Source organism: Rhinoderma darwinii, chromosome 6 (assembly GCF_050947455.1).
Source record: "Rhinoderma darwinii isolate aRhiDar2 chromosome 6, aRhiDar2.hap1, whole genome shotgun sequence".
NCBI classification, from domain to species: Eukaryota; Metazoa; Chordata; class Amphibia; order Anura; family Rhinodermatidae; genus Rhinoderma; species Rhinoderma darwinii.
In genome coordinates, this window is record NC_134692.1 from 139,504,208 (window position 1) to 139,519,017 (window position 14,810).

The 14,810-nt window shown below is 45.1% G+C and overlaps 1 protein-coding gene across 3 annotated transcripts in view; it reads right to left on the reverse strand.

Annotated features, from left to right (window-relative positions):
* Window positions 1-14,810, reverse strand: part of RAI1 (retinoic acid induced 1) — a 104,698-nt gene that overhangs the window by 47,644 nt on the left and 42,244 nt on the right. Inside the window, exon 2 of one of the 3 annotated variants that reach the window (XM_075830653.1) lies at window positions 10,111-10,309. The exons of the other annotated variants lie outside the window; for them this stretch is intronic. The gene's annotated coding sequence lies outside the window, so the exon portion shown is untranslated. The remainder of the gene's footprint in view (window positions 1-10,110; window positions 10,310-14,810) is intronic. 3 annotated transcript variants of the gene reach the window in all.

The following is a 14,810-nucleotide window of genomic DNA, read 5'->3' on the forward strand; positions in this document are numbered from 1 at the left end:
TACAAGTCCCCGAATGCCCCCTACTCTCCAGTAGAAGCCGAAGAACCCCCAAAAACCTCTGCAACTCTTCCCCATTATGTAGCGTTACGTTCCTTTGTGATGACAGCAGCCGCATGAATAATACACAGCGATTAAGCAGAAACCTTGTGAGGGCCGGGATGCTGCGTGGGTCACTCTAACCTTGAGAACATCACAATAATGGATGAAACCTTGAACTGGGGCCTCACGCTGGGCAGGACCGACTGCACTGACTCACTGGAGACTTCCACCTAAAATCAAAAGAATCGCCAGGACCAAGTCCTAGAGTCGTCCTCTGCTGTAGAAAATCCCATTTGTTTTTATATCAGTTTTTGGGAGAGCTGGGAGACCACCAATACGGTTGTCATTACAGCTTTCCTACAGTCCAGAGTGACAACCAATAGGACCACCATTACAGCTTTCTTCGGGTCCACCCAGCTTTCCTAGAGCCCTGAGTGACAACCAATAGGACCACCATTACAGCTTTCCTAAAGTCCAGGGTGACAAACAATATGACCACCATTACATATTTCATAGGGTCCACCCAGCTTTCCTAGTGGTCCAGAGTGACAACCAATTTGGCAGCCATTACATCTTTCATTGAGTCCAGCTTTCCTAGAGTCCAGAGTGACAACCAATAGGACCACCATTGCAGCTTTAATAAGGTCCACCCATCTTTTCTAGAGCCCTGAGTGACAAACATATTACACCATTATATCTTTCATAGGGTCCACCCAGCTTTCCTAGTGGTCCAGAGTGACAACCAATTTGGCAGCCATTACATCTTTCATTGAGTCCAGCTTTCCTAGAGTCCTGAATGAGAAATCTGCCTAGCTATGCAATTATATATAAGCAGTAGATGTACTGCTGCCTAATGGTATATGGGTTACATTTGTTCCTGGGAAAGCTGGGAGACAACCAATATGGCCACTTCTACAGCATCCACAGTAATTGTCACCCAGCTTTCCTAGAGTCCGAGTGGCAAATCAGCCTAGTTATGCAACAATACAAGAGCAGGAGATGTATTGCTAACTAGGCAAATATGACGTAAAATTAGTTACATTGATTCTGGGGAAAGCTGGGTGACAACCAATATGCTACCACAGTGATTGCCACCCAGCTTTTCTAGAGTTCGAGTGGCAAAGCTGCCTAATTGCCATTCCGAAGTTCGGAAAGCTGGGTGATAACCCCTGTAAGAGATAACATGGAAGTCAGTTAAGCGTAGGACTCGGCGATAATGACCTAAAACAAAATAACGACGAATGGAACATGTAACCTCGATTACAATTAATGAACGATTATTTAGGTCACACCCCCTTTTTACATGCCACGCCCCCATTTGCATTCTGTCACTGAATTAATATATATCCCGAGACTGCTGTATACTACTGTATATAATATACCCCATGACACTGCCCCCACACAGTATAATGCCCCATAGTGCTCCCCATACAGTATAATGCCCCATAATGTTCCCCACACAGTATAATGCCCCATAGCTGCCCCAGACAGTATAATGCCCCATAGAGTATAATGCCCCATAATGTTCCCCACACAGTATAATGCCCCATAGTGCTCCCCTCACAGTATAATGCCCCCATAGCTGCCCCCACACATCATAATGCACCATAGTGCTCCCCACACAGTATAATGCCCCATAGTGCTCCCCTCACAGTATAATGCCCCCATAGCTGCCCCCACACAGTATAATGCTCCATAGATGCCCCACAGAGTATAATGCCCCATAGTGCTCCCCACACAGTATAATGCCCCATTGCTGCCCCCACACAACATAATGCCCCATAGTGCTCCCCACACAGTATAATGCCCCATAGTGCTCCCCACAGTATAATGCCCCATAGTGCTCCCCACACAGTATAATGCCCCATAGTGCTCCCCACACAGTATAATGCCCCATAGTGCTCCCCACAGTATAATGCCCCATAGTGCTCCCCACACAGTATAATGCCCCACAGTGCTCCCCACACATTATAATGCCCCATAGCTGCCCCCAGACAGTATAATGCCCCATAGTGCTCCCCACACAGTATAATGCTCCCATAGATGCCCCACACAGTATAATGCCCCATAGTGCTCCCCACACAGTATAATGCCCCATAGCTGCCCCCACACAGTATAATGCCCCATAGCTGCCCCCACACAGTATATTGTCCCATAGTTCTCCCCACACAGTATAATGCCCCATAGTGCTCCCCACACAGTATATTGCCCCATAGCTGCCCCCACACAGTATATTGTCCCATAGTGCTCCCCACACAGTATAATGCCCCATAGTGCTCCCCAAACATTATAATGCCCCATTGCTGCCCCCACACAGTATAATGCCCCATGGTGCTCCCCACACAGTATATTGCCCCATAGCTGCCCCCACACAGTACAATTCCCCATAGTGCTCCCCACACAGTATAATGCCCCATAGCTGCCCCCACACAGCATAATGCCCCATAGTGCTCCCCACACAGTATAATTCCCCATAGTGCTCCCCACACAGTATAATGCCCCATAGCTGCCCCCACACAGCATAATGCCCCATAGTGCTTCCCACACAGTATATTTCCCCATAGTGCCCGCCACACAGTATAATGCTCACATATCTGCCCCCACACAAGCTCAATAGTGTCTGATAAAAATAATAAAATACATACTCCCCTAACCCTGTTCCAACAGCGAGTGGAGGCGATCCCTCTGCTCCTCCAGGCTATGCGGCTCGGCGCAGACAGGCGTGATGACGTTACATAGTGAATGGTGGAGCAGGGACATTACGGCTCCCTGCTCTACTTTTGAATCCAACTGTATCTGTGATGACGTCCATTTATTGCCCTGTATTTCGGTTTTTTTTTACCGATGAATTGCCCAGCCCTAGTTAAGCGGTCACCCAGCTTTCCTAGAGTCGCTATAACCATAATGCCTCTCACAGTGGTTTCACTCAGCTTTCCTAGACTCCTGAATGGTAAAATTGATAGATTATGCAGTGATACATCCGCTACACCTTATTACGACACAACCAGAACATGTCCTTGTATAAGGTGAATTCTCCGAACTGCACCAGGAACTGGTCTCGCTCCTTTGACCTCATCACTGGGGTTTCTGGGCTGATGTATAAAGGGCGGCCATAGACAGGCAGATGGTCAGTGAGACATCTGCCCACCCACGGACCCCAAGAGGGCAGTGAACACCACCCCCCGCCCTCATACGAACGGGAATGAGTGTGAAAAATCCCCTGAATATGATATCTGGAATTTCCGATCTTTAGAAGCGTCGCTATATCCCCACAGACGGTCCAATTGGGGGGTGGGGGGGTTACAAATGTTGGCAGCACAACCCTTGTTGTTGAAAATTCAGTCACATTATGAAACTCCATGATTGCCAAGAGCGCAGTCCTGACAGATCATGTATTAGGTGTGGGAGCAGATAAAATATGATGATCGTATGGGCAGTACCATTATATAAATGCCAGAAAATAGAAGGTCATAATTGTATAATTGAATGATTTATTATGGCACGATCTATTATTGATGTAATTCCAGTTCTCACAAAGCATTTCCTCCTAAAAAAAAAATCAAACAAACGACCTGCAAGTATCAATCCCCGTGTGTGAGGACGCCAGGTGACTGCTACTAATGGCAGCCATTACAGCGCCCCCTTTCTTCTACTGTTCTGTCAGTGAAGGTGTCAGTCTTTACTGAAGAACTGGAATTCTATTCCCTAATCTTGAAAAGCGCTATAGTTCTCTCTCAAGTGCTTGACATTTTGGCGGCCTATAAAATGTAAATTAAAATGGAGGGATGAAAATATTTTTGGTAAATGATTTTGATTGAAAATCTGCTTGTTGAATAGAAATGCCAAAAATGTAGCATCTATGTTCTGGTGGTATAGCACCTTGGATCTTTCTTTGGCACCATGCATGGCATCCATAGCACTGTTCATCCTGAACGTCCTGGTTCATGAATAAACGTACACAGACAGAGAGGAAGGATGTTGATTTATATTCCATTGATGGTCTGCGGACAGCTCAGTGTCAACCCCTATGGACCCTCTAATGATATAATATCCTATCTGTACCCCAAAATCATATATGACTATGTTTAGAGTTTCCTACCTACTCAGACCCTGATCCCGTTAGACCACCTTGAACTGGTCGGTGCCGTATCAATGCCACTTCTCCAGTACCCGCCAACAGTAACAAACAGTCAGGCACAATCCCGAAAAGAGGACTGTTGACGGATCTTGCAGGAAGGTACAAGCCAGAATGGCCTTTACTAGAGCCCAATGTGTGCACGCCCTCTGCTTACCTCAAAATGACCACCCCAGAGAGGAGGACTGGTAGCCATAGTCCCTCTACACATCGCAGCGGGAGAAGAACTGCTCTAATCTGGTGGCGGCACCCGCTGGCAAAAGAGCCAATGCTTGGCCGCTGCCCCAACCTATGCGGCCACAAAACTTGGAATATGGTTCTAAATTGGGTGAACAGTTTAGAAAACCCATTGTCATACACCCCATTAGTGAATTGTGAGTTAATAGGGGGAGGGGGGTCTTCTATTCAGGGTACTTATCTTATCTGAACAGCGGTTACAAATAGCGTCTCTCGCTCTGGAGGACCTGTCCGGTCCTGCATTACACAGACAATCCATGGATATGAATGGACACTGTGTAATGCCTAATTTCCCCTGTGGTGGCGCTGCAAGGAAATTGAATACTTACAGACAGGTTTCCCCATAAATTACAGATGATCGCTGGGGGTCCCAGCAGTGAGACATTTTGTGATCTGCGTATTGTCATGGGACCCTTTAAGTAGGAATTGTCCAAAGCAGAGAACCCCTTTAAGGGTTTAAAGGACTCTTACGTTAATGATTTCAATAGGGTTTCCCTTTAGGTGATGCCAACAGGTCATGCAACCATATTTTATACTGCCATGATCGTAGGTAGATTGAGGACTCGGGATGCCATAGCTAGATCTGGTTCTGCCACCTAACCGGCTATGGTATCATCATGACCTCAACCTGTTTCGCCATTCGTTCATCTTCGCGCCCAATGCCCGCACTAGAATTTGGGAACCTGTCCTGATGCCACTAAGAACAGACTGGAGAAACCTGACCTTCTGTTACTTGATAACTGCATTACTAATTGGCTACCAGACTTGATGCCAGTCTCCAATCTGCAGCCCTTGTGGGAAACGTCAGTACCCCAGTTAGAAAGCCTATTGACCCAAGCCGGTGCTTTCCTGCCTGTTCCCCTTTAATTGTAATGATCCCTCACCCTCTTTCTCTTGCAGCAGCACGGGCAGTGCCACTCTCTCTCTCTCTCCTTTTATCCAAAGCAAGGACACAATTCAAGACCCCTACTGCCCGCTCCTCCCGCCCCTCTAAACTTGCAGGATTGACCTTCTCCAGACAACAAGGCCTTTTTTTTTTTTTTTGCTGCAGATCTGCGGCTCTGTGTAAGACTGGGGATTAATAGAGCCACGTTCTGCAGAGCTGAGTATTCTGCCTTTATGACCGGAACAGCAGTAAGAAGCATCCGCCGGTGTTATAACGTCAGGGCAAGCAGCCAGGAGGGTGGAGGATCCACCAGACGCCTCGTAATGTGTTGTTGTAGGAATTGTAATCCCAAATGGCCACAGGAGAAGACAACTCCTTATAAATATACATATATATTTTTGGAAGTTTTTGAATTTTATGGAAACTTTTTGATTTTTTTTCCCCGTAAGTCTACCCGCTAATAAGTAAATCGTACTGGCCAGGGTTTACGAAGTTGTCGGCCATTCCTGCTTTCAGTCATCTTTTTGGCGAGCCCGGCGGGGAGAAGTCTCCTTCCATCTCTGTCGCCTTCTTCTTCTTTGCAGAGGTGATGCAGGAGCGGCTCAATCAAGATCTAATAATTTTTAATTAATGTGTGGATCATTTCGCTGATGTCCTTGGCCACCAGGAGTAATCAGAGCCAGGAAAAGGATTCTGCTTGTCTGAACACTTACGTGCTGGCAGCGTTCTGCAAAGTGTCTTCCCGTCCACCCGGCATGATACAGTGCTTAGGTCTTGCCTTTAAAGAGCTTTTCCCTCTAAAAAAAAAAAAATTTTGTGTGCTCAAAATCCCATTCAATTAAATCCCTTAAATCGTCCTCTCCAGTCGAAAACTCTATCCAGCTATTTGTTATCTCGGTTTGTGGGAAAGCTGGCTGACAACCCATATGGCTGCCGTTAAAGCTTTCACAGGGCTTGTCACCTTGCGTGCCTGAGGTCCAAAATGGCCCATCTGTTTAGTGATGCCGTGATATATCCCCTGCTGCCACTCAAGCTTCTAGGAAAGCTGAGTGACAACCCCTGTGGAAACTGTAGTGGTGGCCATATTGGTTGTCACCCAGCTAACCCTGAAGAAGAGGTCCATAGCTGACGTCTATTTCATCCGGGTGGCTGAGAATTTCCCCCTTTCTGTCATGTCAGAGACATATAATCCGATAAGATTAAGAAGAGGAAAAATCCCCTGGAAAAGACAAGTATTGAAAAGGGGCGGGGCTTACGGTGACAACTTTCATTGGGGGAGGAAAAGGCACTCCCCAAAATTGGCAATAATACAGAACCTAAGCCAGAATAACTTGGGTGGCTGATAGATTGAGAGTAACTGTCCCCAAATCTCACTTTTCAGACCATGTTGGAGTTACCCTTTAAGAAAACCGATTTTAAAGAATCTACCAACCTTACAGAGTGAAGACTGGGGTTCCATCATTGAAAAATTAGGAATTTCAAGAGCCAAGCAGATGGTGCCAAGTATGATGGGATTCCTGTAAGTCATTGGAAGACGCCTGTGACAGAAATACAACCTGGCCACTGGAAATAGGAAGTCTGGAACTGAATCTGGCTTACTATGCACAGACTAACCAGCTGCCATTTACACTGGGTGGTCTAAAGGGCAAATCCATTAACCCCATTGCTACCGAAGAGTCGGTGATTGACACTTTGCAGATAATGATTTAGATTTTTCAGTTAACGGGATATAGCTGCTTTGGACGATATCATCCGTGCAGACCCCATAGAATTATTATGTGGCAAATCCTGAAGTCGTGTAGCTCAGATACTAGTGGGTGCCAATACTTGGTCCAAGCCAGGGGTCAGCAACTTTTCACACTCCAGCTGTTGTGAAACTACAATTCCCAGCATTCTCTGACAGCATTTGGCGGGAATACTATAGTCTTTGGCTGTCAGGGCATGCTGGGAGTTGTAGTTTCACAAAGGCTTGTCAAGCAATGGGCCGACGGTGCAAATGTAAGTTTGCCCTTTCTTTCTTAAGGTGTCTGTAGCTTCTTTTTCCAGAATGAATGAGGGAATTGCTTAAATGACAATTCCTTGAGCTCCAAATCCCTATATATGCATAGAGTAAAATGATTAAATTCTGTCTGCCTGCAGTTACCACTAGAGGGAGCTAAAGAGCTTACTGAAATTGTATACAGTATTCTCCTAAGCTCCCCCTAGTGGTAGCTTCAGGCAGACAGAATTGTATTATTTGACTCTATGGCTATGCAGGGAATTTGGAGCTCTGTATCAGAAAATTAATCACTTTATGTAGCAGTTTGTAGCCTATGAGTACTTTCCAGTTTGTAATCTGCTGACCAACAGGCAGGGGAAGTCCAGGGAAGAAGTGGGGTATAAATCGACATGGTTATGCAGAGTTAAACCCCCTTTTTCCCCTCGCTGCTCTGCCTGTGTATGTTTTACAGATGTTCCTTCAGTCGTATAGCTCTATCATTACATTCATGAAGCAGGAAGATCAGGATGAACAGTTGTATAGGTCCTGCCAGAGTTGCTGCATCACAGGGAATTTTGATGAATATTTTATAGGTCACCATGGTGGATATATAACTGCAATCTCTTGAAATAGGGTTTGCATGGGGCCTCATCATGTAGGACGCCTCGTCTAGAAAAAGCTATAGAAGAAAAACAAGGAAAGGTGCATATAAAAAAGGTACCAAGGTACCCAAGAGAAGACTATGCCAATGTCTGTGGTGGCAAGATTGGTGCCTAAGTCTGCAACACGGATACCAAGCATGGGTGAGATATGAAGGGGGCATGCAATAATAAGGGAGCTATAAAAATACCCCGGGCACTCACATATGGCCCGTGTGCCAACGTGACGTTGGTCCATTCTGTATCAAACGCTTTTTGGCACCATAATCAGTTGCTAGGATACAAGACTTTGAGGGGAACGCTGATATTGGACAATCTATAGAAACTTTACAGTCCTTCATGTGTCAGCACTGGAAAGATGAGACACTAATCTCCCCGGGATCAAGGGCTGTGTACGGCTATGGATGTCTGTTCTATAAATGCAATATAACTACCGGGTGGAAAGGGGGGAGGGGTATATATCAGGATTTAACCCCTTCTGCGCAGAGCTCTGGTCTCTCACTGCAGCATAAACAACTCATTTACTTTACTGGATAGGTTTAATAGGTTCACTGTAAGAAATCAGAGCGAGATATTGCAAAGGGAAATGGGGGGGGGGGGAGGAGGGGTCTGAAGCTTCAAGTTAATTTGAAGGCATCAGATGTTGAAGTGTCTGTCGGCTAAAGTGAAAAACAAGATACGCAGCTCAGGGCAACAAAAACAAACGGTGTGACGGATCCGTGTTATGCTGAACTGGAGATGACGCGTTTCTGAGAAGAATGGCCCATCAAAATGCGTCGGCAATAAAAGAAAAAACGAAGATCCTTTCTAAAATCTTAATAGTTTTGCAAATGTAATAGCGCAATTAAGGTAAAAAAAAAAGGGGACTGTGAAAAAAAGTTGTAAACGCCATGGCCAAAAAGAAAGGTCATGTGACCGCGCTGGAGAGCACAGGGAGAATGATGTCATGTCCCAGTGACACGTTAAGTGGCTCCTATATCATCACCCTGGGAGGACTGAGGGGAGATTGAGGCAGGTGCAATTTATTTTAATGTTGTCACTCAAGTCGTAAAAGCAACAGCACAGTCCTTTCCCTTCCTAATCATCTCCCCCGAGCACCTAATTCATCAAACGCCTATCACCGGCCATGTAGGAGTTAATGGAAGAGCACCGATGATAGATGCGATCATCTAATGGCTTGCAAAATTTTAACTCTTCGATTCCCGGGCCATAACTTGCAAGGGACAAGGCTGAAGGGGGGGGGGGGGGGTAGAGATTTTCTCTGTGTGTGACGTACATTGTTTGACTTAATCCCCAAGCGTTGGGTCCGGGACCACTGCAGTGAAATGGACCTGGTAAAAAAACAAACACATCTAGAATTGGGTTCCTATACAAATGGGTGAACACCCCACCCCCCCCCTCCCGGGACACATCTGTACGGCTATAGAAGGGTGCACAATGTCACGGTAGACTCATTACCACCACGGAAATTGCGACCAATTCAGCGCCAGCAGCAATTTGCTCTCATACGTAGGTTTCGTAGCAACGCGACCTCACCTGCAGGTGCCTGACGCTCGTTTCCGATGACCCTACATGGACCACCGCTCCAGCGCCGAAGAGGTTAATTCAAATTTCCATGCATGTAGAACAAATAACCTTTTCCATATCGTCTTCTATGCCCATTCTCAGCGATTGCCTTTTGGCAATTACACCTTGTCCATAAAAAACCCCATACACAACACCGGACCTCAAAAAGAAGGCAAAAAGGCTTACAATCTAATCTATTGTTGCCAGAACTGAAATCCATACTAATATCTGTATATTGATGTCACGTAGGATGAAGAACGTGCACTGTACTCCAAGTATTACTACAACATCCTACCATGAAGACCTAGTTCCCATAGACTACCCATTGCCCATGGTGAAAGCGAATGGTAGGACTTCAATGGGAAAAACCTAACCACATGACCACCATAGTACGAGAAGAATAGGACCTCCATGTCCATGGTCATCCTTGGTGTCACCAAGTAATGAGGTCGAAAGAAGGGTCCAAGACCATCCCAACCATTGACCACTATCGTTTACAAAGTCAACGATGAGGAACATTGACCCGTCCAGAACCCCCCTCCCCCTTTATAGCGTCAAAATAAAGCGAAACGCATAGAAATACACAGCAGAGAACATTACGGAAAGGTACCTGAGATGTCTCCTCAGCTTCCGCTCTCTCCTCCGCTATAGCACAGTGACCAGGTTATGTCCTTAGACGCGAAAAATGGCACAATTCATATTTTTCATCCTCCTCAGCAGCGGCAAACCCTTCAATGCTTCTCAGCGGTGATTATTCACAAACCACTGGGGATAAGAGGTAATTAGGAACGGCCGCTGTAGCATCCAGCCTGAAAATGTAGAGGCAGAAGTAGGAGGGGTGTGAGAGTAGACAGCATAGTGGGGAGGAGAGCGCGGGGTACAGGCGGGAGGGGGGTCATTGACAGTGTCTATTGAGACATCAGGTCGGGGGCTTGGATGTGCGGAGATGCTGCTGGCACGGCAGCCTTTGTTTGGGGAGTAGGTGGCGTGCCCCCCCCTTTTCCTCTTTCGTGTGCTGGGTTTTTGTGGATGAGTGTGTGGCTGCCTGTTTGTGCCAGGAATAGAAAGCAAGGAACTGAAATGCCAACGAGAAGGGTCAGGGGGAGAAGGAGATCTGCTCTTTGCTTGCTATCCTCAGGAGGCAGAAAGAGATTGAGGAAGGGGGGGGGGGGGGGGGTGAGCCAGCTCGACTTCTGGTGCTCTCATCCAGATTCTATTCCCTGGCTCCATCAATAAAACATCCGAAATTCTATCAGTCATTAACTCTTCCAAGGTCACCTATAGAAAGGTGCGGAGATGACCATGGGCAGAGCAGCCAGGCTAGATAATACCCAGGAATCACCGTGGCCATTGGATCACGACAAAAACATTGGACTACAGACCGAATTTACCCCTTGATCATATTTTTTTTTTTTTTAAATTAGCATGGGCCCAAAATTTTTTTTGGGGGGAGGCAAATTCAAAAAATTTTAACCAGTTGGAAATATAAATTGAATCACGACAATAAAACATTGACTATAGACTCAATTTACCCCCTTGTTCTGATATTTACAATTTTTTTGTTAAATATTTTTTTCTTCAAAAATTTGCATCGGCCCACAAAAAAAAATGTTGGGAGACAAATCCCAAAAATTTTAACCAGTTGGAAATTTACATTTATCTGCCTAGATATATGGCGATACAGGAGCAAGGAATGTAATAATTAATTAAATTTGTAATTCCCCGGTCTGGGAAAGCTGTGTGACAACCTTGTGGGAGCCATATTGGATGTGACCCAGCTTTCCCAGGAATAGATATAACATATAACGAATATACAGCTGAATTGGCCGGATGTTACGTGCAGCGGAAATGGGATTAATAACATAATAATACTGGGCAGTGTGGCAGTTTTTGGGGCATGCTTTGTTGTTTTTTACTGGGGGATGCCCTATCTTCGGTGTTAATGAGCCATATCCTAGAACCGTTTCTTTAAAGGGGTTTCCTCACCAAGGACATCTATGGAATAAAAATTAGATATGGCTGGATTCCATGATGTGTACCACAAAGATCAGCAACTGCAGCAGGGGGTCCCCAGACCCCAGAGGGGTCCCTAACCCCCTTTTCCAACTAGAGGCTGACAATTGGTCAAGTACTTATGTTTGTAAGTCCTCCCAATGACTCCTATATAATATAATACAATGTTATCATCTGAATAGTTCCCTTAAAAAGCAGAAGCCTTTGTCTGCGGAATACAGGCTGCCCTAAACAGCACCAGCAGATTCTCAGAGGGAAAACAAATTACAAAAATAATAGTATACTAAAATTTTTATTTATGCAATTCCCCCAATATATCAGTGTGGGTTCCCTTTAAGAAATGCATAGATCCGCTCTAAAGGATCCTGATACCCCCTTTTATTTTTTAAAAAATTTGCAGGGGAAAGAAGCAATTCCCAGATGAATCCACTCATTAAAATGACGGCGGACCCAAGTACAACTCCTCTGCTCTGTCACCAGGTGCGACTTACTCTGATTAGAGGAGACACCAAAGAGACTCCAGATCAGAGGATCCTTTGTGATCGCCCCGAGCACTTTCCTATTACAGATATACACTGAACGCTGTGATTAAAAATAAATTCAATCCAATCTGAGAATAAGTGCAGCTCCACGTCCCTCTTCTGACCTGATGCCACATAATGTAAAATATATATATGCTGCATATGCTCCAGGTCTCAGATCCTAAAGAATATTATCTAAAAAGAAGCCAGCGGAGTCACCTTCAGGCAACTTTGTTGGTGTCTTCCTACAACTTGTACAACATATGTGGTTTTCCTTGTCTTTTTTTCTCTTTTTGGTAGTTTTCATCCTAAATAGTGTTAAAGAGGAGTCATTCATGGTCAGTGCCCTTGGATATGACGGAAATGCTCCATGTATATATAAGTTTATAGAGTAGGCCTTTGCCCAGGGGGACACAGACAATAACACCATCCCTGGTGGGCTAGAGCAGGGAAAGGGTTAATGATAACACCCCTGGTGGCCTAGGGCAGTGAAGGGGTCAATATCATCATCCCTGGTGGGTTAGAGCAGGGAAAGTGTTAATGATAACATCCCTGATGGGCTAGTGCAGAGAAGGGGTTAATGATAACATCCCTGGTAGTCTAGGGCAGTGAAAGGGTCAATAATAACATCCCTGGTGGGCTAGAGCAGAGAAAGAGTTAATGATAACATCCCTGGTCAGCTAGTGCAGAGAATGGGTTAATGATAACATCCCTGGTGGGCTAGTGCAGAGAATGGGTTAATGATAACATCCCTGGTGGGCTAGTGCAGAGAATGGGTTAATGATAACATCCCTGGTGGGCTAGTGCAAAGAAAGAGTTAATAATACCATCCCTCATGGTCTAGGGCAGTGTAGGGGTTAACTGAAGGCTGCAGGATCAGTATAGGGGCCAATTACTGTCAGTTCCCTTGGATACTACTCTGTGCATTAACCCCATAACTTACGCAGCGTGTCACCTGCAACTCAGTCTATGTCCAGTACCCCCCCTTTGCTCTGTACATATATGTATGTAGTACAGAGAGCTGTCCTGTATGATATCCAAGGTCATCTATGTGATCTAGGCTTTCAAAAATCAATGAATCACTTGAAAACGACTTTGATTTCTTCTTGTGTGACGTCATGGATGCTGGGTGACCCCTGGTAATAGTTGCCATTACAGTGCCCAAAAGGGTTGTCACCAACTTTTCACCAACCCTGAATAGTTTGCAAATCAGCATTATCTAAAGTTACACTATACCCCTGCCACTTCTCTCAAATTTCTCCATCTGTGTCAGTCTTCACTGTAGGCTTGGCATTCTATTCATGAACCTGAACAGTGCATCTGACGCTGCAATCTAGAAGGGCCTCCTGCACTACATGCACTACCTGTACCTATATCAGAAGTCTCTAATACTTCCCTATAACAAAGAATACAGTATATAACTGGAGGTATCCGGCTCTCCCCTCTCCCTCCCACCCCATACATATATTCCATTTTAATGAAACCTCTTTTTATCAGTGCGTTCTATAGCCGACTGCTTTACTTCAATGGCACAGTGTGAGTTTGTGGATTCAAGGACAGTTAGAAACGACACATCATTAGACAAGCAGCCGAGATGATGTGCCCAAATGTAGCTGCTATTCCCAGTAACGAATTAAAGCGGCATCGCGGACAGGAAGTATGGCGGAAATATACAGCAATTTCAGGAAAATTGTGGAGGCTCCGAGCACCTGAAATCACTAGTCACAATATCTGCTTGTACGAAATATAAGACACAGTTTTTCCAGAATTGGTTTTATCAAAGGTAAAGTGGATTAATCCTTTAATTCCTCATAAAGGGGTGGGGCTGTGACAACCTCTCATATATTTGAAGGGGATGGTCACCATGAAAAAGCATTTCCAGAAAAGCAAATGTAGAATATGGCTGCCGTTAGAGATCCTGTAGGGGTGATCACTCAGCTTCCTCTGACTCCGCAATGGAAAACCTAACTAGATATGAAGCGATATAATATTGGTAACAGTCAGCAAGCCTGTTGACAGATAACCCCTTAACCGCTTAGCTGAGGGGAACAGTTTTTCATGTTAGACAACTGTACAGAGTATGGTGTAAAGATGACTTTCCAGGAAGTATATCATCAGAGCTCTGTGCAGCACTGAACAAGCAGGGGATGATGTGAGATTTCAGCTATGAAACCTGCAAAATTATGAATGCAGCTCTGGAGTATAATACAGGCTGTAACTCAGGATCAGTACAGGATAAGTAATGAATGTACACAGTGACTCCACCAGCAGAATAGTGAGTGCAGCTCTGGAGTATAATACAGGATGTAACTCAGGATCAGTACAGGATAAGTAATGAAATGTGTGTACACAGTGACTACACCAGCAGAATAGTGAGTGCAGCTCTGGAGTATAATACAGGATGTAACTCAGGATCAGTAATGTATGTACACAGTGACTCCACCAGCAGAATAGTGAGCGCAGCTCTGGAGTATAATACAGGATGTAACTCAGGATCAGTACAGGATAAGTAATGTCATGTATGTACACAGTGATTCCACCAGCAGAATAGTGAGTGCAGCTCTGGAGTATAATACATGATGTAACTCAGGATCAGTACAGGATAAGTAATGTAATGTATGTACACAGTGACTCCACCAGCAGAATATGTAGATCATTTCTATAGGTAAACTATAAAATGGTGCTCAATGGTAAACATCCCCTTTAAAATAGATTTAAAATGGAAATGCACTTAAAGCTAAAACCTTCTAACAGATTTAGAGAAATGTAGAGAATC